At 35.8% G+C, this 24,781-nt stretch overlaps 1 long non-coding RNA gene across 11 annotated transcripts in view; it reads right to left on the bottom strand.

The window, feature by feature from the left end:
* The window catches only part of LOC147839717 (uncharacterized), a 126,299-nt gene extending 104,343 nt beyond the window's left edge, over positions 1–21,956 (bottom strand). For 5 of the 11 annotated variants that reach the window (XR_015514922.1, XR_015514925.1, XR_015514928.1 and 2 more), the window contains exons 1-4: positions 21,841–21,956; positions 21,664–21,757; positions 13,006–13,099; positions 10,027–10,134 (exon numbers count right to left, since the gene is read on the bottom strand). This is a non-coding gene — a long non-coding RNA (uncharacterized LOC147839717). The other 6 variants (XR_015514924.1, XR_015514923.1, XR_015514926.1 and 3 more) reach the window with 4 other exon arrangements.
* Positions 21,957–24,781: the final 2,825 nt, after the last annotated feature.

Genomic DNA, 24,781 nt, shown 5'->3' with positions numbered 1-24,781 from the left:
TTTTTTTCCTCTTCCGGGCCAACAGCCAAGTTTTGTTTTAAGGCTGTCTTTTTTTAATAACATTTCACATTCACACAGTAAAATATGATGTAAAACCACACAATTAATAATGTGTAGTGATGTGTGATATGCAAATGACATACAAATTAGGGCTGTCAATTGTCAGCTGGATGTGTTTTCTCAGTCAAAAACAGCTGGACAGAGTGCAACGGAATGAAACTGAATTGTGAAAATGATCAAACTGACACAATGACTCAAATATATATTGTTTATGGTGTGAAGAGTCAAAAAAGCAACAAGATGTGATACAAGAGCCAAACCATGTCCATAGAACAAAAATGTATCAAAGTTTCAATTGAACTTTTTTTAACAGGATGTTTAATTTACATAAGTTTAGTGTTCAAACTAAACTAAACTAAAAATCCAACAACTATATACTGACCAAAAGTAAATGCAACAATAACAAATTAAAGCATAGTGATAATTATATTAGCATCCATAATAACCAACAACAACATTAGTAGTGCTGTAAACTGTAGTTCTGTCATTGGCCAAATGTTTATATTAGTCAAAATGACGTCAAACATTTTAAGAATGTCCATTTCCTGTAAACATTTAAACACTGTTGATGTAACTTTAAAATACATTTGCTCAATAGATATGACTGTAATTGGCTCCAATGGCCATCGCTTGACTGCTTTTGTGTGAACACAGATACACAGACACTTGAGCATTTGAAAACTGTCTAACAGCTGAGCCATCAGCATATCGCTTGTATATTTGCTCATGAACAGATCCTCTGGTACTAACTGGTATCGAAGGCTGTAATTTTGACAACCCTAAGTTGTATCACTCATCAAGTGGAAAAATTTGTGAAAGTGGTAATTGCTAAGTTTTCAAAAATGTTTTAGAACTATTTTTAGCACTTTATCTTTATTATATTAGTGTGAAAGGAAATTTAAATGAATTTTAAACAGAAAAAATTGGCTCACATCATTCTTTGGCACGCTTAAAATATTTAATTATATTATAATTATAATTTTAACAGTAATAAAAGTATGAGCTAAGAGATATGTAAACAAATAATCTAATATGTAAAATAAATTGAAATAAACAACTATTATTGCTATGTTACCGCAATTAATAGTTGTGTTAGACATGAAGCACTGCTGCAGCCGGCAATCAACGAGATTAGCCAAGCGCAGGTGGGGGTGGAGTTAAAAACGAGGCTGTCAGGTTGGACACTTCGAGGCTCATAGTTTGCTGAATGATGACAGGTCACATTGCGTGATCAATGATTTATTTATTTATTTATTTATTTATTTATTTATTTATTTATTTATTTATTTATTTATTTCATTGATTATTGCAACAACAAAATTTACAGTACAACTAAAACAGAATAGTCTCTACAAACTATAGTTAATTTTTAACAATAAGGAAAATATTACTTAAGCAGCCTATAACAAAAGTATGAGAGAAATAAGGGGGAAAATGGGGCCACACCAAAAGAAAATAAATACAAATAAATAGGTCTATTAAACACAAAGCACAAGTTGTAGGAGTTTAAACATCACTCTTTAGGCTACTAGATGTTAAATGGTGGTAATACTGTTCCAGTTCTTTAAATATGCTAAAAAGGGTTAACATTTATAGGTTTATACAAAAGCTTGCTATACATGTATGTATCCAAAAACAAGGTGTCTGTTAGTATAAATGATCACAATTATTTTGGCTAATAAAAGCATACACATTATTCCAAAAAGTTTAAACAAAAAGACATTCGTAAAATAGGTGAGCTACACTTTCAGTAGAAAAATTCCCAGAAAGAGCAAGATATCTCAATGTTAACCCCTTTGCATTCCCTCCATAACTATTATATGGTTATTGTTATAAATAATTATTTAACTTAATTTGTTAAGAAACTTTTATGGGGTGGCATGATCAATAATGACTATTATTTTATTATATTACAAGTCTGTAAGAATTATTTAAGTGGATAGCCTATTTGGTTATTTACTAAAAAAATACATGATTTAAGTCATTTAAAGGAGCTGAATACAGTAAATGGTCTCTGTGAAAAAAAGAAGAAAATAAACCTATGCAAACAATCTAGCCTTTATAACAAATTATTTAACAAAAAAAAAAAGGTTATTACTGCAGTAAAATATTTGTAGTCTTTTAATAAGCATGATATGTACAAGATAGAGATGGCATAAAAAGTTAATTGTGTTTGTTTGGAATTTCTTAAATGCTACATGTGACAGTCACGTGGCATCGGCACAGCATCAAGCCAGACAAAATTTCGAACCCGCACGCATCGCTTAAAGACAGATTTCGATCATCTGTGCATAAAGTCGAACGCACCTATTTTTATGTGATCATGTGACCCTGAAGAATGGAAGAATGTGGCTGAAATTAATTTTTGAATGCAAGGTATAAATTACATTTAAAAATGTATTTAAATAGAAAACAAACAATTTGAATAATATTGTACTATATTACTATTTTAATTGTATTTTCGCACTTTTTTTAAAACATATAACAAATATATAACATTTTCTAGACTTGATATACAAACAAAAAGGAGTAAATTTAGTATACTTATAAGTAGAATTGCATAATATTATGTTACTTTATATATAAACATACAGTATACAGACCGACAAACGATAAGATTCAGATTGTGTTAACCTGATGGTGGCTAGCAATTGCTTCTGGAGTATTGTGAATATTACACCTTTCCCCACATATCTCAGTTTTCATTAATTTATAAATAGCTCCCAATTGTGGTACATTACTCACGGGTGCATATATCACGGTTCGAAACGTAATCCAAATTTGTCTTTATTAATAACCTTAATATATCAGTGGAATGCAGAGTGTGATGGATTAAAGGCCCCATATATCCCATGCAGAGCTGATTAATTTGTGCTCTGGAGGTTCCTGCAGCTCTCCTGCCCTCCTAATGAATGTGCACAGCCAGCATGGACACTGTTGCTTCCATGACCTTTCTGTTTGAGTGCCAGGCCATCTGTCTCCCAGTGCACACGCTCTGCACACGCTCCCAAATCCGCCGTCAGAACTGGACACTGCTTTCAACATGTCACCCTTGTTTTTTTCTGCAAGTACAATTCTATTGCTGGGTCCCAATTTGCATACTTTCCATCCTAAATAGCAATCGACAATTAGGCCCAATCCCAATTCTACCCCTTAGCCCTTAATATTGTGTTTGTGTGTTTACATACAGTAGATGAATATGGCCACGGTGTAAATGCACAGTACAGTTACGAGCTTATTGCCACATTATACTAAGATAAATACCAAAAAATAACTCAACTGTAATAACTACAGTAGTCGCCATCTTCCATCTCATGTGAAGTAAGAGCTCATGGCGACGTGATGACCTGAGTACACTGAAAAAAAGTGTTGCATGCAGAACTGTTGCAAACAGTTTATTTGTGTTGAATTAAAACAAACAAAATTAGGTTTAATAATGTTCAACTTAATTTGTTTAAATTCAACCCAAATAAATAGTTTACAACCACTTAACGTAAAAAAAAATTTAGTAAATCCAAGGAATCATCTTTGAATAAATTTTTTAAGTCTATGTGTGTTGTAGTGCTTTCCTGTTTCTAAGGGGTAACATTTGAAGTCTTTCTCTATAACACTCTGTTTTAAGGGCCAAAGGGAAGGGGTAGGAGTACAAAAATAGAATTGGAATTGGGCCTTTGTGTGCCTTAAACTATAGCATTATATGTTACCTGAATGGTAATCAATGCTCTGCATGTTGAATGCGAGTTCAATTAAAACTACATGGGAAAAAAGTGTTAAACTACAAACTGTACAGTACAGAGTATTGGGGAAAGGTGTCTGTATGATTAATAATGGATATCTAATAAGATACAAAAAAAAACCTTTGGTCCTAGAGTGTCATAAAACCTTTATAGTTATGACATCTATAACTGTTGATAAGTGCAATTCGCTCAGTTACTGTATGTCAATTTAAATGCAAAGGTGACATTGTTATGATAACAATAACCTTGTTATTATAACTTGACATTACCAGTTAGTGTCTTTGTCAAGAAAACTTGACACTATCAAGGCAGCATAACTTGTCAAAAATCTGTCATAATCATAATAAACATAAACATACAGTATAGCAGTGTCATTAATCTTTTTTTAGGTGAACTGAAGAGGTACAAATAAAAATTGTCATTAAATTTATTTTAAATGTCATTAAATATTAATGACTGCAATTTGATAGAACAATAATATTTTCACTAATAAATTTTATTAACAAAAGTGATTGGCAAAATATTAATGACAATTATAATGGCCTCATGAAAATTAACTTTATGACATATTCATGAAGTAAGGATGTTTTGATTATGTCAAGTTGTCATAAAGACATGTCAAACACAACATTACATAACTAACATTACATAACTGATTGACATTTAACATCAGTTTTCATTAACTCTCATTACTACTCATGACGTGTCATATAATGATTATAAAGGTGTCATAACATGTCTTATTAACACCCCTTTAAGTACACCAGCTTTGAATGTTATCACTCGATCAAATGGGTGTTATCAGCTGATAGATATGGACCGGTGGGGGCCTTCTGTGCCTACTGGTAGGCTTGGAAGGCTGTTATCATCCATCCACATGGCTAATCAGCTATACTAATAGAGAAGACCCCAGATCCGGATCTGCTTTTACATTACTGTGACGGTTGGGTTTAGAGTTGGGGTAGGGGTAAATGTTAATAAAATACAATTAATAAGATATTTATTAAAAAATATAAATAATTCTTGTGGTTAATCAGTTATGCTAATAGAGAAGACTCCAGATCCAGATATGTAGCTTTTAGCGCTAGTTCTACCAGGAAGACCTATCATGTCACTCATCACAATTAGTGCCAACCTATAGCCAAGAGACACAAAGAATATATAAGCTGTCTATTAATAACATTCGTTTGGTTCCAGGTACCAACGCAGACGTTCACCCACCATCCTCCCCACCACCACCAGTTTGGCCCTGTTAAAGGGGGAAGGCCCAGCTCCTGCCTTCGTCCTCAGCAGTCAAAGCTGGATCTAAAAGCTTCCAAATCAAGCTACGGACAGGGCCTCCGTCAAAGAAATCCTATGTTTTGTTAAATTATACTTTTGTCAAATAATACTCATCAATAAATTTAATTTAACATCATAATTTTCTCCCTGTTCTTTCTGGTAGATCTATTTTTACATTACTGTAACGGTTGGGTTTAGGGATGGGGCAGACGTAAATACAGAAACAAAAAATTTAATGAATAATTTAAATAATTCTCGTTAACTTTTGGTCGCCAGCTGCATGGTAATAAAAGTTTTCTGAGCCTAGCAGTAGGCACAGAAGGCCCCTACTGGCTCATATCTATCAGCTGATAACCACTGATCACACCTATTCAATCGAGTGATAATATTCAGCTGAATCAGCTGTTCAAGTAAAGTGCTACCAAGATGTTCATGTCATGTTACATATCCATGTTATATTTAATCTGCAACAACATATTGAACTTTTGTAAAAAAAAAAAAAAAAAAGTTAGATAATTAACATTTGAATGAAAAAAAACCTCTCTGTCTGAAAAATCTGAAAATGCCAGATTATAATGCTACTTCATCTTCAATACCATGGGAAATTAATCATAAAAGAATGGAGGATGTGACAAGAAGATTGACACATCAAGTAACGATTCATTAAATAAAGTAGTATACCCTGAAGTATTGTATGTCCTACATGTACCTTATCGTCTATTACACACTCAAAAGTATGTATCTTTTCTTCATAAAATAAGAGTACATACTTTTAGAGCATTGTATAAATAGACAAACCCGAACTCGGCATAAATCATATTAAGGCTTACGCAGGCGCGATAAGAGAAAACCATAAGAAATATGAAGGTCTTCACACCTAAGGGATTCGCTGTCGAGGTGCTGGGGACGTCAAAGCAAATTCAATTACTTATTCCAACCTGCTTTTATTAATGCAAGGCAGACGTGAGTGTTTAATATCACGCTTTGCTTTTTATTACATGTACGGCCACCTTCACGGCACAATATTACACGCAGCAAAGCTCTTTAGTCCCGAATCTGCTCAAGTAATAGATTTAAAATGATGCCTTCTGATATGTCAGGTTTCATTTTGACTTTGCAGCATATGCGCATATGTCAAGCATGAAATCTGCCAAGGCAGTATGATCTGTAAGCCACAGCCTCATGTCTCAGCCTTAATAAAAATGACACATTGGCTGTTTATGATAAGAGAGACGGAGAGGGTATTACCGCTTCCTGCTGAGCGACAGGCCGTAATGGTGACTGGTGGCAGTGGTGAGGTGGCACGGGCGGGGGAGGGAGGTAGACAGGTGGCGCACATTTGGGTGCGATAAATCTGCTCTTCTGTGGCGGGGAGCAGCCGAGGCTCAGAGCTGCTGGAAATGTCAGCTAATGCGAGGCTCGCTCTGGAGGTTAGGCAAGAAAGCACTCTCAGGGGAGACGCCAGAAGTCATGAAGAAAGAGAGAGTGGAGATGAGGAGAGTGGGCTCCCCGGGGGGCCTGCCAGGTAGTCTGTCTACTGGGCAACTTTCCGCCTGAGGTAAAATAATATGACTGCTGGAAAGGTGACACTGTCCTCCGTTGCTCTGCTGTTTCTACTCTAATGATGCACCTGTATGTACAGTACAAGAGTGGAGCTCTAGGGACAACCGAGCATCACACACAGGTCCAGGTCACTGTTTGCAAACTAAAAGTCTTAACATATGCCACTGGGTGGAAAAATACAATAAGGATAAAGGAAAAATGAATTTAGTATGCATATAACTGAGCTATAAATCATTATATTTGACAGTTTACCAGTCTGCTATTTTCATTTACCAACCTATCATTATATTAAAGGTAGGCCTTTTGTTGGTATTGCTTAAAGGAACACTCCACTTTTGTTTTGTTTTTTTAAAATAGTTTCACAAAAAATAAAGAGTACCAATACATATTTTTTAAAGATTTATTCTTCTGTAGTTATATTGTGTACCACGACAGACGGAAAATAAAAAGTTGCTATTTCTAGACTGATATGGGTAGAAACTATACTCAACATAGTATGGGTATATGTACTCAATATAGTATAATAATTTCAATATGCTATGAGCAAAGATCAATATGCTAATGGTCTATTCTAATATCTGCTAATCTAGGCCAAAGTCCCTTTAAGGCAAGTCATTTTACTCGGCAGCCATCTTAGAAGCACCTCTGGCATTCTGTCTGAATGGAGAAACATCAAATTCTCCTAAACTGTTAGCCAAGCTTAAGATTACATTACATATTTGGAATCACCAATAAAATTAAACAATAATTGTCTCATAAGTTTTGTTTCTAAACGTTCGAAATAAACAAAATTGGCTTTTTTCAGGTTGCCCAAACTAATGCGAATGCACACTCGAAAAAAAACTAGATCACTACACCAACCATTATTTTCCTCATGATAATGATCTTCTGATCGCACTGGTCTTCTGAAGTAATCAAGAACTTGGTCTTGATGGTGAATCTCCTCCAGAAATGACAGCAACTCTTTGTTTACAAATTTGTGGGCGTTTGACTAGTTGCTGTTTTCATGTGATATGTGTTTTACAGGACAGTCTGTGCCTCGCATTTGCTACAGAATGCAAAACCAGGAATCTTTTGTTTTAAAGTGTACTTGGTTCATTTAAGTAGAGAGTTTAGGCTTTAAGTGGATACTTTTAAGTATTCGCTGAGATTCCAGGGTATTTGTTGACCACATAAACGTTGTAAAAGCCCACGTCTGGTCCGAGCTACCCTCCTGAAGAATAGTCAATCTGTTGCGATTGATGATTGGCTCCTGTACTTGTAGGCGAGGTTTCATTCACCATATTGATCGTTACACTTTTCCCCACACAAAACTATACAAGTGACACCACTTCCGTATTCTAGAGTCTTTGGCTAAGCTTAGGTAAAAGTTCTTCCGCCAGACCCAAAAATAGCCTAAATGGATTAAAAAATTGGTAAACTCAACTGTGTAACAAGGGGAGTTGTAAGATTAACCTATTTTTCAATATATTTCTTTATTATATTTGTTATAAACAATATAACAAGAAAAAAAAACAAAGTTATTAAAGGATGTCAGTTTGTAAAAAAAAAAAAAGTATACAGGTAAACTGGTGACAATAACTACAATTCACTTCAACGTGCAAATAAATGTCTTATACACATCGATAATATAAGTATGATTAGCAAAACTTAAAAAGGCTATACACAAGGAAATATTAGTCTAGGTCACTTGATGGTTGATCTGGTGAATAAGCTGTCAGCGGTCAAATTATTGATTTTAATTGGTGTTGATTGGAAAATAAGGTTGAGATCACAAATATGAGTCAGATGCTAAATGCACTTGAAAAGTGCACTCTGACAGTGCAGAAGACAGTGATGATACAAAATTGAAGCCATTTATGTTACAAATGCTATTGAACAACGCTTCAGCTTATTCTTTTGTACATTTATTAAAATTTTATTTTATTGCAGGATTTAGAGAGCAATCCATTTAATATATATATATATATATATATATATATATATATATATATATATATATATATATATATACACACACACACACACTTTTGAGTTGCTAAAAACCCAAATATATGACAATAATTAGCTAAAGTTGCTCAAAATGAAAATTAAGCATTATCTTACCTCATTTTGTTTCAAATCTATGTAATTATGTCTTGTGGAGCCACAATCTTTAACATATAGCCCTGAAGGTTTTGAGCAACATTAACGGAAGCAAATGACAGAATTTTCATTTTTAGGTGAACTTTTCCCTAAAACGGGAGTCATAGTTAAAGAATAAATCCATGATTTGAAAAAAGGGTTGAAGAAAAGTTTGCTCAAAGGCATCAAATATAAAATCAGTGCACAGTACAATCAAACAATTATAATACATATTTAATATATTATCTGTATTTAGTCTTTTAAAAAAAGATCGCTCAAAAAAATCTGTCCATTTTATCAGAAAATTCCGAAAATCTGTAGGATAATTGTGATAATTCCTTCCTCTTTACTAGTTATAGGATGGAATAAGCATGAATGAACATCAAATCTCATGTATAAAAATTAATATAGAAAGATGGCAGCATCATTATTTGACATTTTTAATACATTGGGAAAATCTGTTGTATTTAGCAACTCTTCAAGCATTATATTCCAGAAGGGATGCTCAAAGTATGGGATTTTACCCTCAAAGCTTGCATGCCTCAAGAAGTATCAACCATATGTCTGTATCCTTGTGGATTCTGGTTCTGTATCTGCATTAAGGCCCAGTGAACCTTAGCTAAATGCTTTTTTGTAGTTTTCTTGGACAAATTACCTCAATTGTTGATTCAGAGGTTTTTTTTTTTATATTTGGCAAGCGTTAGTTCTCAAGATTGTGAGTCAAATTTGACTCAAGACAGAGTGACTCATCTCAAATCTAAAAAAATCTGTTTAATATGTCTCTACTAATTAGCCGTCATGTCTGAGATATTACCATCTATACTCAGTGTAAAAACAGAATTCATATCATGACTGATCATGTTGGTTTTTAGTCAGACACTGCAGGTCTGATGGAGAAAATGATGCCAGACATGAATCACCATCTAATAAAACTTCAGGAGTATTCAACCACACACACATACACACACACGCACATGCACATAGAATCTTTTATCAAGTTTTGTGCCTCATATGTAATCTCTTATCTCTCTCGAACAGCAACCTGCCATCATAATCGGCAGTTATAGCAGTCCATAATCTGCAGGGGGTGGCTGAACTGATCTGATGGCTATCACTACAAATCTCATAGCAAATCACTCAAATGACACAGCGAGCCACCGCAACCCAAATCCACAAACCACTGTTGCACATAACCTATAAATACAGGAAACAAACTTGAATAGCGTAGTACAGCGGAAGACACATAAAAATATCTACTCACCACAATTCATTTTGGCGAGCCAAGAGTTGGACAGCCTAGACCAATATGTCATCCTAAATGGGTCTGTTGTTGGTCACTGGCCGTGTAGAATTTTCAGTTTTCGCCACACTGTTGATCAAAGCACATACCCAGCATTAGATGACCGCAGCGGGCCTGATCTGCTGCAATTGGCGTCCATTAGAGTGTGCTCATGTGTGTTTGTGTGAGTGTGTGTGTGTGTACACTTGAAACGAACCCCTAACTGTTTCTACCATTGTTTGAGAGTCATTACAGTGCACTGATGTCAGATAATAATGGTTGATTGGAGATCCTTTGTCCTGCATTGTGTGATTTTGCATTAAGCAGGATTGCACAGCGACATGCCTTATGAAGCACAAAATCACAAATAGGTTTTAAATTAAGCTGTACGTGAACCTAGGTGTACATATTGTGTTTTTATATTATTGGTTCAAAGAAAAAGCTTTTGTATCCAAGATAAAGATAAGTTTGGGGTAAGTTGTGCTAGTGTATAAGAAGGCCTATTGTATATACAGTCAATCCTGAAATTATTTATGCCATTGGGGTATGAATACTTTTGGGCTTGACTACAGATATATACACCACCTGACAAAAGGCTTGACGCCTAGCCAAGTTTTAGGAACAACAAATAACTTGAATTCTAATTGATCATTTGCTATCAGAAGTGGTTTATATGAAAGGCAAAGACCTCTAGATTACACTTCTTTACCAGTATAAAATATGATCATGTCTTGAGTTTTAATTAATTAGGACAGTAAGGTCTGACCTTGCTTAGACAACAGCCTTGTCACCTAACTGAAATAATGTACAGTATAGAATATAAAGTCATGGTGCAGTGAAAAAAGATATAATATAGTGTATGACTCCCATGAGCCTGGAGGACTGCATCCAAACATCTTTGCAATGACTCAGATAACAAAGTCATCTGGAATGGCAAAGAAAGTCTTCATGCAGGACTCCCAGAGTTCATCAAGATTGTTTGGATTCATCTTTAATGCCTCCTCTATCTTAACCTAGCCATGCTCGATAATATTCATGTATAGTGACTAGGCTGGCCAATCCTGGAGCGACTTGATCTTCTTTGCTTTTAGGAACTTTGATGTGGAGGCTGAAGTATGAGGAGCGCTATCCTGCTGAAGAATTTGCCCTCTTCGTGGTTTGTAATGTAATGGGCAGCACAAATGTCTTGATAGCTCAGGCTGTTGATGTTGCCATCCACTCTGCAGATCTCACGCACGGCCCCATACTGAATGTAACCCCAAACCAATATTTTCCTTCACCAAACTTGACTGATTTCAGTGAGAATCTTGGGTCCATGCGTGTTCCAGTACATCTTTTGCTGTATTTGTGATGATTGGGATGCAGTTCAACAGACGATTAATCAGAAAAAATCTACCTTCTGCAACTTTTCCAAATGATTAATTAGAAATCAAGTTATTATTTGTTGCTCTTACAACTGGGATCGACAACAAGACTTTTGTCAAGTAGTGTAAATCATATATTGTAAGATTGTACAGATAATATCATATATTTTATACTAGATGCATACTTTTAAATATATATTATATAATGTCTAGAATATATATATATATATATATATATATATATATATATATATATATATATGTATATATATATATATATATATAATTTTAATTTAGATAAAATCTATGAAAAGCTATTCTGTACAGCTATTCTGTCTATTCTTACAGCTATGCTGTAAAATCATAAATTGTGTATAATTATATATTATATGTGTGAATATACATTAAATTAGTCAGTACTGAAGCTAAATCTGGAGCTAATCTAACAACAAAACTTATGATAACTGTCCAGAATTAGTACACCCAAATTCATATGTTGGAGGAAAATATGAAATCAATTTTAAAAGTGCAAAATTTAAGAGAAACCAAACATTTAGAAAATTTTGCTAAAAAATATTGTATATTCGTAATTTTTCATTTTGTAATTTGTAAATATATTTTTACAAATTTTTTCCAATATTTCGCATAAATTTAAATGCATAATCTTTCTATTTCAAATGACGTTCAGCGGTTAAAATATTGTTTTAATAAATATTTTACTTTAATAAATCTGTTTTGTTATACATACCTATTACCTATATTACCTTTGTTCATTGAGAAATGAATATTCAGTTTCAAAATAGTGTATACTCAATACACTGAATACACACACACTCATTCCTTTTCTTTCTGACAGTGTCTAGCATATATACAGTTGAAGTCAGAATTATTAGCCCCCTTGTTTATATTTACCCCAATTTCTGTTTAAAGGAGAGATTTTTTCAACACATTTATAAATATAATTATTTCATAACTCATTTCTAATAACTGATTTATTTTATCTTTGCCATGATAACAGTAAATAATATTTGACTAGATATTTTTCAAGACACTTCTATACAGTTAAAAGTGACATATAAAGGCTTAACTAGGTTAATTAGTTTACCTTGGCAGGTTAGGGTAATTAGGAAAGTTATTGCATAATGATGGTTTGTTCTGTAGATTATCGGAAAAAAACAGCTTTAATGGACTAATAATTTTGACCTTAAAATGTTTTCAAAAAATTTTTAAATTGCTTTTATTCCAGCCGAAATAAAACAAATAAGTTTTTCTCCAGAAGAAAAAAGTCAGACATACTGTGAAAATTCCCTTGCTCTGTTAAACAGTATTTGAGAAATATTTAAAAAGAAAAGAAAATTCAAAGCGGGGCCTTTAATTCTGACTTTAACTGTATATATAAAACATTTCTAAATTCTTTTATAACAGGTGTTAGATGCTTGCTGTCAGTGATGTCCCCTCCAAAAGCCCCTCTGTATCTGAGAAAGCAGTTGCGAAACCAAGCCTGAGCATCTTATCACTGCATGGTGCCTGTGCAGTGAGTCGATCTGGTGAAGCTTCACATCTTCATTCATGTCTAAGCATCATAATGCGGGCTTACCGTACAACTGAATGCCTGTCATCCGTTTAGCCTCTTTTAACAGCAAACCTCGCCTTCCTCCCCACCAAAGTCAAACCACACAGGCATTTATTGGCTATTGAAGGACAAAAAAAAAAAGAGATATAACAATTAGAATTGCTTGCATCGTGTCACCAGAATAATTTAATGATTCATTTGTAGTTAGATTTTCCACCTCCATGATAATGAGGCCGAATGCATTCCGACCTAATAATATTACAAAAAAAGCCTGAACGCATCCTACCGCTTTCAAAAAGAGGATGGCAAAAGTGTTTCTGGCTTGTCACATCAATTACACACTGCCATCCTAATTCACACCACAAAAAAAGGAGGGAGGAATGTGGTGGAAAAAAAATCTGGAATCATTCCAATCATGCACAATTGTGTATTATATAAGATAAGCAGACCAATTATAATAAGTCATTACAATCACTGGCAAACACAGCATTCAGTTGCCATGCTGCTTTTGTTGGAAGCTGTCAGTTTCCCCCTCTCTTTACGCATGGCTGGTCATGCCTGGTGGACTGTAACCATGTGGCACTGATGGCCCCAGCACACACACACACACACACACACACACACACAGAAAGAAAGAAAGAGGCGGGGGATGCAAGCTTGATCTATTTTCACCGGCCTTGGGGTCTGTTTCACACCACCTCACTGCGCTGACAACAGAACTAACATGTGGAGGTGAAACCAGAGACGGGCTGCCATTACTTGACCTCCTGCGCTCCCGACCATCCTGTTAAGCTACAACACACACATGTTAGAGGGAGGAGGCGCATCGCCTGTGTAAACAAACCAGACAGGAGATGAGATCAGACATAGAGCGAGAGAGCGTGCGCATGTGTGTGTCGTTCAAGTAAATTAATAGATTAATTGTTCGCAATTAAACCATTTGTCTTAATTGAAAAATCATTGGTAACGCGTGATCATTAGGAGTGCGTGTCCGACCCCCTCGTGCCCCCGAGAGCAGGGATAATGAGAGTCGGGGAATGAAGTGCACGATGGGGCATGGGATGTGCCGAGTCAGCCAACACACACACACATACACCCATTCTCATCTGACCTCTCTCTGGAAATGAGCTCCACACTCCAAGCTCTCATGGGTAATCATATATGGAGCTGCCCATGATGACAGTTAATTTGAAACTATTTGGCTATTCCTCACCCCCCTCCTCCTCCTCATTCTCCTCCAGCCTGTCTGTCTGTCTATCTCTCACTGCTTCTTCCTTTGTCTCTTTCCCGTCTGTCTCTCCCTCCCGATGCTCCATTAGAGCCGGTTCTCCATGCTCCTGCAATCAAATTAATTCCCCACATTTTCCCGAGGAACCCCCATCGTTCTAGAGCTAATGTTTTTAATTCAATTGGAGCAATCCATATCCAGGCCCATTTCCTGTTTGGCTGTGCCAGCAGAGCCCCTCCCTCTGGCAGCTTTAAAGAGCGCGTCTGCCGAGTCTCGATAAAGGCACACACGCTTGGGCAACGCACCAACGAACGCGCGAGACCGCCTGCCGCGTTTACGCCGGCAACAATGAAAAGTGCTGCATTAAAATACAAGTGAACACACACACACACACACACACACACATGCGCGCAGAATCGGCTGGGCTTTTTTTTAATACTGTAGGGGAAATGCTGCAGTAGCCATTAATGTTTCACAACACATCTGTATGGCTGATATTTTTTCACCCGAGCGAAGGGGAGGGCGATCCACGTCTGTTTTGAAGCTAGGGAAACGTGTGCCGCTGGTCTCTCGACAGACACACTCTTTCCCTGTCCTCATGAATTAATCAGAGGATGTGTTTGTGTGTGTTTGTGAGTACCGGGTGGGCAGGATGATGCTGATATAATGAGAGGCGCAGGGACCAAGCCGAACAGTCCAGCATCATCCCCTCATGGCTCCTCGGCCCTTCCCTCTCCCTGTGGAGCACGGCCATGTTTGGCCTCTCATTAACTAGATAAATATATCCATCCCTTCACCTCCCCCTCCTGATTCTCTTTCTCTGTTTCTGCCTTGATATTATCAGCGCTCTGATTAGCCGGCCTTAGCCCTGCGGGACTGAGGCTGGGTTACCAACCGGGTGGCGAGCACAACACAAACTGCACTTTCGATTCTTCCTGTCACGTAAAACGCTGGGACACTAACCAGATGAGAAAGACCTGGGCAGCACAGCGGTGTCAGCAGCATTGCACACACATGGACAGGCACACATGTACACACACACAAAGCTAAGGCTGCAGGGGTTGCTGGTGATTATTGTGAGATTCAACTGGGCTTTCCAATAGGCAATTATCTCAGTCAGAACACATTTGAATTAGAGCTGCAGGACAGGGTAATTACTGAGGTCAGTAGATAAGGCTTGCTCTCTCTCTCTCTCCGCTCTCGGGTTGAGTCTATAGATAAATCCCTGCAATGCTAAAGCTACATTGATTTAAGAAATGCCACCGGCATTGATCCAAGATGGCTGAGGTGTCAAGCCAAGGGAGAAGTGTTCTGCTCACCTAATGACACAATCAGCTGCAACACACACAGACACACACACGGAAGCCAATGACTGATCAAAGCAGTGACATATCACATATCACATATATACATCACATGTACATAGACACACCACCTTAGATTTATATTTGTTGACACAGTGTCAGTGCAGGTGCTGATTTAAGATGACTTACCCCAAATCAAAAATGACAATTCTGTCAACCCACATGAATTTATTTTTTCTTTGGAACACAAAAGGAAATATTATGGCCGAGCGTTGAAGCTGCGCTTATCCATACAGTAAAAAAAAAAGTAGTTGAATATTATTCAAAGCGATTTGCTGTGTATATAATGTACATACTATCTTAATGAGGCTACTTTTATGATAGCTTTACACGACAACAATGTTCGAAAAATGCAAGTGTTTTAATTTTGTAAATGTTTTGCAAATAGTTTTTGCTTGTTTATGTTTTGCATAAATACCCAATGATGCCCATTTATAGAGTTCTATTACAATAGCTACAAATGATTTATAATGCATAGGTGTGCACGATATTAGAAAAATTTGACATCATTTATGATATTTTTGCTGTGATTTATAATGAGATATGAACTCAAGCTCACCCAATAGCTCTATTAGGAAAGAGTTCATTAAATTGGACTGATTTGGAATTATTCTGGAAGATTATGGGGATTGTTCTGAATTATTCAGATTTTTATTTTACATTTGATATACATAATGTCTTATTCATATTAAGGCAAATCATTAGATTACTGATGTCCATGTAAATGTAGTCACAAGCCCCACAAGTCACAAGAAAAAGGTATTCCCTGATTTTGATGACAGCCTTTCCACAGGTTAGTAGTAAGCTAATGTAATGTTAATAGCATAATGCAAATTTTACATTCATGCTAACAAACAAATGTACAAAAGAAATATATCTGGGTATATATGGGTGCCACGCCTCCTTTTTAAAATCAAACATTTTTAAATGACTGAACTCAGACTGTATGGATTTGAACAAATTATTCACTAAACTGACAAAACATAAAATTTTTACATTTTCTCATGAGATCAGAGGTCTGTTCTTCGATTTGGCAGATCCTGGATCTTTTATTCTTGATAAGTGATCTCTGGCTAATTTGGTTTTTCAAACAAGTTCGCGAATTAGATTAAAATGTCTGAATGAACTGATCTGAGATCACTGTGAGTGTTGCGAAGGACTGATCTATCGATCCTTAAAATCATGATCACCAATGCAATGATTGGCTGATGGCACAGCAGCGTAATGACATCATCTAATTAATATTCAATTATTTATGTGAGCAAAATTACATAAAATTTGTAGTAAACAGTTTGTTAAATATGATACTCAATAACTTTCCACCTTTGTTGTGAGCTGCAGGTTTTACACTTTTATGTGTCAAGAGTACTTAGCAATTTATTTAGTTTTATATTTTAAATAGGATTTTCTTTATTATAGGAGCCCAGGCCTATTTTAGTTTCTTAATCAGCGCTAGGAATTTAAATTAATTTTGCCTCAAAAAAGCATTTTGAAATCGGTAAAGGTGTCTGCAACTTTTGTAAAGCATCAAATCACCAACATATTAGCCATCAAAACATGTGCATTATTGCATAAATTATTATTGCTTTAAACAAACAAACAAACAAACAAACAAAAGTTGAATATTGTTAATGTCTTTAATCTTCCAGAAATTGTACTAAAGCTAGATCGGTACCTTTAAATAGTATTTGTATCTAAAAAATCCATATTAATAAATGACCTCACTGAAAAAAATGCAGTCTGCAAAACTGTTGCAAATAATTTTTTTGAGCTGAATCTAAACAAACAAATTAAATTTAATAAAGTTGAACTTAAATTGTTTGTTTAAATTCAACCCAAATAAATTGTTTACAGCCACTTAACATTAAAAAAATTGAGTAAATCCAAGGAATCATCTCTAAATATTTTCTTTTGATCCCCTTGGGGAAAATCACCTCGTTTTTGTACTTTTATTTAAGTTTTATTTATATATATCTTAACTTGTATGTATATAAACATAAATATTATTAATTATTAAATATTAAATCATATTAATTATTACAAATTATAAATGTTTATAAACTTTTTTTAACCATTTCAATTTTACTCTTTACAGTATATAATCGACTGTAAGAAAATATCAGCATTCGGTACATACATCCAGTATAACCTTTGCTTGAAATGACCCGATCCATTCCTGTTGATGTTAAATAAACCTGCTTCCGAGCAGGTTTGAACTACCCGAACTGTTGCTTTGACCACAACTCTGAGATCAGTTTTGAAGAATGAAACGATCCTGGATCATGTCAAATAACCAAATCCAGCTAGTTGAGTAATCCACGTATGAAGAACAGACCCCAGGCTGCTATAACTGTAAACATGCTGGATGAAGCAGAACTACAACTGAATTATCTGGACTAAAGCGTTTACACGACACTTCATTAATTAAGATTAATACTTTGAAATGCTTAAAACATTTAGTAAACACATGACCAAATGTTTATCCTCCATAATTATACTACAACACAGCAACTTATTTGATCTGCTCATGTCCCTCCATTCACTAATTTTAAAATTGATTTTCCCTCTTAAGAGTTTTTAATCACCACTGAGAGCAATAGATGATGCTTGGCTTTAGCATGACAAAGCAAGCAGTAAAGCCTAAATGGCTCTTAATGAAAAATGATAGAGAGCGAGAGAAGTGATCAATGTACTCAGCACCAGTGCATTGTGGGATTGAAGTTTTATATGCGACACCTCCCTCGTTTTCTCGGCCTGTGGCTCTTATGTTTATATAACAATACTGTCTCAATCATTCTCCTCAGTTGGTTGAAGGTTACCAGGGGCAAGAGGGGTAACAAATGGACCGGGCGCAACGTCTGAGAGATAGCAGTCTGAAGGCCAGATAATAGGCTGTCATAATGGACAATACAGAGAGAAAAAGCTCCAGAGACCAGCCGAACCCGAAGAACAAGTAGGTTTGCATTATTCATCGTCCCCACGGACGGTTCGGCAGCTGCATTACATTAGACTCTTCATTACTGCGGCTGTATAATACTGAAAAAAAGCCGCTTTAATGTAAAATATGAGCAATTTTTCTCACCGCCGGGGTTGGTTTGAGGTGGGGTGGAGGAATATTATAAGCTCTCCGGAGAGTTTAGTCACTACTTAAATGTGTCTGAGAGCTGACCTGCCCTTCGCTGCGGTAATAATGTGTTGTGGATTAAAATACGATTCCATCCACGACAAGAGGTTCTTGTGATCATTGTAATAATGACTGCCATGTGGCAGGTCCGGCTCCATCGCCACCGCTGCAATCATCCTTCTTTAATAAGACACTTAACACCACCTCTCTCTCCGTCTAGACCAGGCTGTGAGAGGGGGATTTGTTATTCAGTCTGTGGGTGCGCTTGACAGTGAATCTGTGGCATCACAAATAGCAGAGGCTTTGCTGGGCTTTGGTGCCGTCTGCCCACATCAGTGTTTGGCTGCATTGTGATACCTGTCAGGGAAAGTTTTGTCTGCAGCTCAGACACAGGGCTCAAAATGCCTGGCTGCTATTTTAAACTGCTTTGCATAACATGGTGACACTTTCCAATATGGTTCAATTTGATAACATCAGTGAAGGCTTTTGTTATCACGAAGGAATACACTAAAAAAAATGATGATATGTAAGCCATGACAAGTTATGTTTTAACTGCTAATTTAACATACTGAAATAGCTTAACATTGACTATGTTTACATGGACGTTAGTAATTTAATTATTTGCCTTAATCTGAATAAGACAATCATAAGATTAATGTGTTTACATGAGTTGCTTTTTGAATGTTGCTTTCATGATGTCGTTTTGCATGTTATAGCACATAAATTGATTAATGTTATTGTGTCACCTCGCTTTCCACATTACCTCCAGAGTTTCATGTAATTTCAGGTGTTTCATTTTTAATTTGTCTAATTTAAACGCAGTTTGGCACCTTCACTTTCATTCAGGAACATTTCATGCATGCCTGCTGCGACAATCGAGATACTGGATGTGATTATGAACTGCTGGAAAAGTGTTGTTTTAATGTAATTTGATACTGGACGCTGATTGCCTTTCGCGATGCAGGTGTCTGTGGTCTTTTACTGACTCGGTAGGTGCAGAGAATAGTGTCAAACAGCTGTGTGTGATTATCCTGTCGAAAAATTCGGTGAAAGTCCTACACGACGGTAATGGTTGGATTGCTGTGTTTACATGTCTGTACTGCACTTCAATAGGTATTTATATAGCACATTTTATACGCAGTGGCAATTCAAAGTGCTTTACAAAAACAGGAATAAAACAGACAACTATAAATAAAATAAAAACAAATATTATAAAAACAGATGAAAACAGCGAAAAGACAGTTTTTCCATATTCTAAAAAATAAATATATTCCAATTATGCGACTAAAATTGGCATACTCCACACCTTAATTTATCTTTAGTTCAATTATTACCTTAATCAGATTAAATATATATATTTTTTTCTGTTTACATGGTAAACTCTCTTAATCAGAGTATTGTCTTAATTGTAATAAAATCGGATTATTGGTGTAAATGAAAATGTACTCATTGTTTTAAAATAAGGTTGATTTTGACTTGGTTCATTTCTAATAGTTTATTATTTTATATTTATCAAATTTGATTAAAGTGATTATTAAATTGAAAAAAAAAAATGTCATCGGAGAAGAATATTACTTCTCTGTAATATTCAGCAGCCCCACCTAAAGCTTTAACATGGATGTGTAATATGGTTTTATATTTTAAATTAGAAAAATTAAATATTTAATGAAGGGATCAGTCCAAGTATTTTATGAGAAATGGCAACTTATGATCATATATTTTGATAAATTGAAGGCCCTCTTCTTTAACTGATTTATATGAAGAAATCCGTGTAAAAAGGTTTAAACGTGATCACCAATATTGTTTGGCATTATATTTATGTAGAAGACCACTCAATATGTCAGATTTGTATGTAGGTATTTATTTATTTGAATAATTTTTACAATTTATATCAACCGATTCAAATATTATCACTCGACTGAATGGCCATTATCATTGGTTATCAGCTTATAGATATGGGCTAGTAGGGGCCTTTTGTTTCCTACTAGTAGGCTCAGAAGGCCGTTATCATCCATCCACATGATTAATCAGCTAGATCGTATACGGCTGTGGCCGGAAGTTAACAATAATTATTCATGTTATTTAATAAATTTCCCATTAATTGCATTTTATTAACGTCTACCCCTACCCCAACCCTAAACCCAACCGTCACAGTAAAAACATATCTGGATTTGGATTCTTCTCTATTAGTATAGCTAATTAACCACAAGAATTATATACATTTTTTATTAAATATCTTGTTAATTGTATTTTATTAGTCTTCTTTATTAGTATAGTTGATTAGCCATGTGGATGGATCATAACAGCCTTCTGAGGCTACCATTAGGTGCAGAAGGCCCCTACTGACCCATATCTATCAGCTGCCACTGATAATACAATTGAGTGATAACATTTGAAGCGGGTGTTGATATTTACTAATTGTAAATGTGTACAATACTTTATTATTTTTATTTTATTCCATTTTGTTTAACAATATTTGGATCTAGAGTATTTCTGTTGTAATTTTATATTAATTTAACTTGTTTGTTAATTTATTTTGATGACAATCATCATTACAGGAAAAAATACAACCTTGATTTAACTAAATGTTTTAGAAAATTGAGATACTTTAATAACAACCAATTCAATAATATACAGATTAGCGATATGAATGAATCCTATACAGATTAGGATAAGACATTGTGCTTTTTTTCTTTTCAAAAGTAATTGAAACATTCTGGAATTATTTTATATAATAATAATTCTTCTCATGCAAAACATTTTAGAAAAAAGTCAGCAGAAACAAAAAACTACTCATCAAACAAAACACCTACTTTGCTAATTGCTAACAGTTCAAAATTATTTATCTCCTGCCTGAAAAAAAGCCATGACTACCTGCCTATCACATTCCTCCAAGACATCCTATCTGTGTGTGTGTGTGTGTGTGTGTGTGTGTGTGTGTGTGTGTGTGTGTGTGTGTGTTTTACCTGCCCCTGCTGCTTCTATCTTCCTGCTCCTCTAATTAACACTGCTGTCTGGCTTTTTCCGACAGCGGGGCTTGTTTGCTGGTGAGTCAGTCTCCTTAGAGAGGAAGAAAAAAATAAAGACGTGAGATTGTGTCTGTCATCCCCCCATCCAGCCTAGCCTGCTGTCGCCCGGCTCACCTCTCCGCTCTGATCATTTATTCATGTTGTGCAGTCACTCAGTTCAGTCAGTCAAGACGCTAACACAACATCTTTACCTGGAAAGTCGTGCCAGCTGGACTGAGTGCTGCTACTGTGACCTGGGTCAGCCTGTTATGTTTGAGTTAGCATACAGTTTAAGTTCACAGCAAGTGCAGACAACATGAACTTTGAGCTGGATGACCAGACATCTGAAACAAGTCACCTGTTATAACACCTGACAATGTTGGGGGTAAATGTTATGTAATCATATTACTTTTCAAAGTAAAGGGTAAAGTAACGTATTACTTTAAAAATTAGGCAATAATGTTTGAGTACCTGTTAAAAAATTTAACTCGACTTTAAATTAAGATTAATTCATATATTGTTAAAAACTAAATTGCTGTATTAGGGGCAACACAGTGGCACAAGTGTGTAGCACAATCGCCTCATAGCAAAAAGGTCGCTGGTTCGAGCCTTGGCTGGGTCAGTTGGCATTTCTGTGTGGAGTTTGCATGTTCTCGCATTGTTAACGTGGGTTTCCTCCGGGTGCTCCGGTTTCCCCCACAAGTCCAAAGACATGTGGTATAGGTAAATTGGGTAGGCTAAATTGTCTGTAGTGTATGTGTGTGTGAATAAGTGTGTATGGGTATTTTCCAGTGATGGGTTGCAGCTGGAAGGGCATACACTGCAGAAAATATATGCTGGATAAGTTGGCGGTTCATTCAGTTGTGGTGACCCCAGATTAATAAATGGACTAAACCGACAAGAAAAAGAATGAATGAATGAATATTAGAGTATGTTACAGTACTATATTCATCATTGTTAAAACACAAACTTACAGTGCAAAAGTTAGGAATCAAATCTATAAAAACTAAACTACCAAACCAACACGAAAGAACAGAAAGAAAGGCAAGACACTCACAAATTCTTCCTCAGATATAAAAAAGAGACAGAGAAAGAAGCAGAGATGAAAAAAGCGAAATGGAAAAGACAGACTCTCAGTCCCCTGAGAAAGCAGAGTGATTAGCGTTTCTGAAACATGAGCAGTTATTTAAAAATCAATGTATTGTCATTAAAGCTGAAGATTGTTCCCTGGGAGAGCAGGTATTGATCTACGCCTGTGCCCACTGGGTATCGACCGGGTCAGTAATTTGCTTCCAAACATATGTGAAGTATGGGGGTGTGCTACAATAATGGCTCTCCACTATTATTACCGTCTTACTCAGCAGGCAATGCACATTAATTACCAGCAGTGAGACTCACTGAGAAACATGATTACAGCAGAGACGATATATGAGCTCATACCAATCCTCTCATCACTGCTGCACAAGACACAAGTGCTTCTGATTCACTCCTGACAGCAGCGGCAACCATTAAAACCTTTTAATTATACGGCCATCTCAAATGTCTTGATTTTGGGCTACCTTAAACATGTACTACATCCTGCCAGCACTTAAACCAAAGTAAGGCTGCATTTTGACATCCACTTATTCCACCCTGGAGTGCTTTATAAAAGTGTGTGTTTGAATTTCAAAGCCCTTCTCTTTAATATAAAGTGAATTATTCACAAAACAAGTAGGGGATTATCATCAAAAGCATTTGGATAATGTAAAATTCAACGCGCCGGTTCTTACGAAGCAAACGCGAGTGAAAATATATGCACAAATACACACTTGCTAGCCGCAGATCAGCAGAATCAGTGCTGCGCTACGCCAATCAAACCCCCCCAAAGCACGTTTCTCCAGCGATGAGCTGTTAGTCTCGGCAATAATACATTATTTAAAGGAAATTACAAAGAGGCGATTTAATAAATACACTTCTCTCTCAGGCAAAGACCTTGAAGCTTTGTGTTTATCTAATCCTTTGAGTTTGTGTGTGCTCTTTTACTGTGCTGCCTGCTAGAACAAAACCCAATCATTAAAAATCCCTCTTTAATATTCATAATCTCTTTTGAACTGTAAATTCCATCTGTAGTTTAAAGTGATGACTCACTCAGAGAACTCGTCTGTAATCCTCGCTCTGTGTCGGGCGGCTCTGAGCCTGGATGCTAAACAGGTCTGCACTGTTGATGGATGTATGTTAGTGTGACAAACATATACTGAACAACACTGTAGACTATTGCTGTCACTTGGTAATATTCTTATTAGGTGGGTTGTGAGCACAATGTATTTATATACAACTGTCTTACAATTTCAACTTTCTGTCTACAGAAGTCAGAATATGTTAGCCCCCCTTTGAATCTTTTTTCTTTTTAAAATATTTCCCAGATGATGTTTAACAGAGCAAGGACATTTTCACAGTATGTCTGATAATATTTTTTCTTCTGGAGAAAGTCTTTTTTGTTTTATTTCGGCTAGGAAAAAAAAGCAGTTTTTAATTTTGTAAAAACCATTTTAAGGTAAAAATTATTAGCCCCTTTAAACTATATTTTTTTCAATAGTCTACAGCAGGAGTTCCCAAACTTTTCAGCCTGCGACCCCCAAAATGACAATGCCAGTGACTCGCGACCCCCAATATCCTCTGAGGTGGTTATAAATACAGTGGTTATAAATGCAATGGTGCACACACACACACACACACACACTAATAAACCCAAGTCTATTCTTCTTTTAATTTTTTTATGTATATCAGTGCTGTAAATGGGCCACAAAGTTTAACCTGTTGTTATAAAATCAATCTGCTGCATCTGACGATATTGCTGTGTCTTTAATATAATGTAATTACCCCAGAGGTCACAATCCAATAGAACTAGTAACTATAAGCTACTATAGTAACTATATAGTAACTATAAAGTATATAGTAACTAAAAACGAAAAAAAAAAAAAATTCTTCAGTAGGTTATGGATAATTTATGGTAATTCTTATGGTTTGAAAAAAATAAATATATTTTTGGAAATCACCAGGCGACCCCCCTTCTTTGTCACGCGACCCCCATTTTGAG

This window comes from Danio rerio, chromosome 18 (genome assembly GCF_052040795.2).
Source record: "Danio rerio strain M-AB ecotype USA chromosome 18, GRCz13ab, whole genome shotgun sequence".
NCBI classification, from domain to species: domain Eukaryota; kingdom Metazoa; phylum Chordata; class Actinopteri; order Cypriniformes; family Danionidae; genus Danio; species Danio rerio.
Note: the sequence above shows the minus strand (reverse complement) of the source record. Positions and strands in the feature narration are given on the sequence as shown.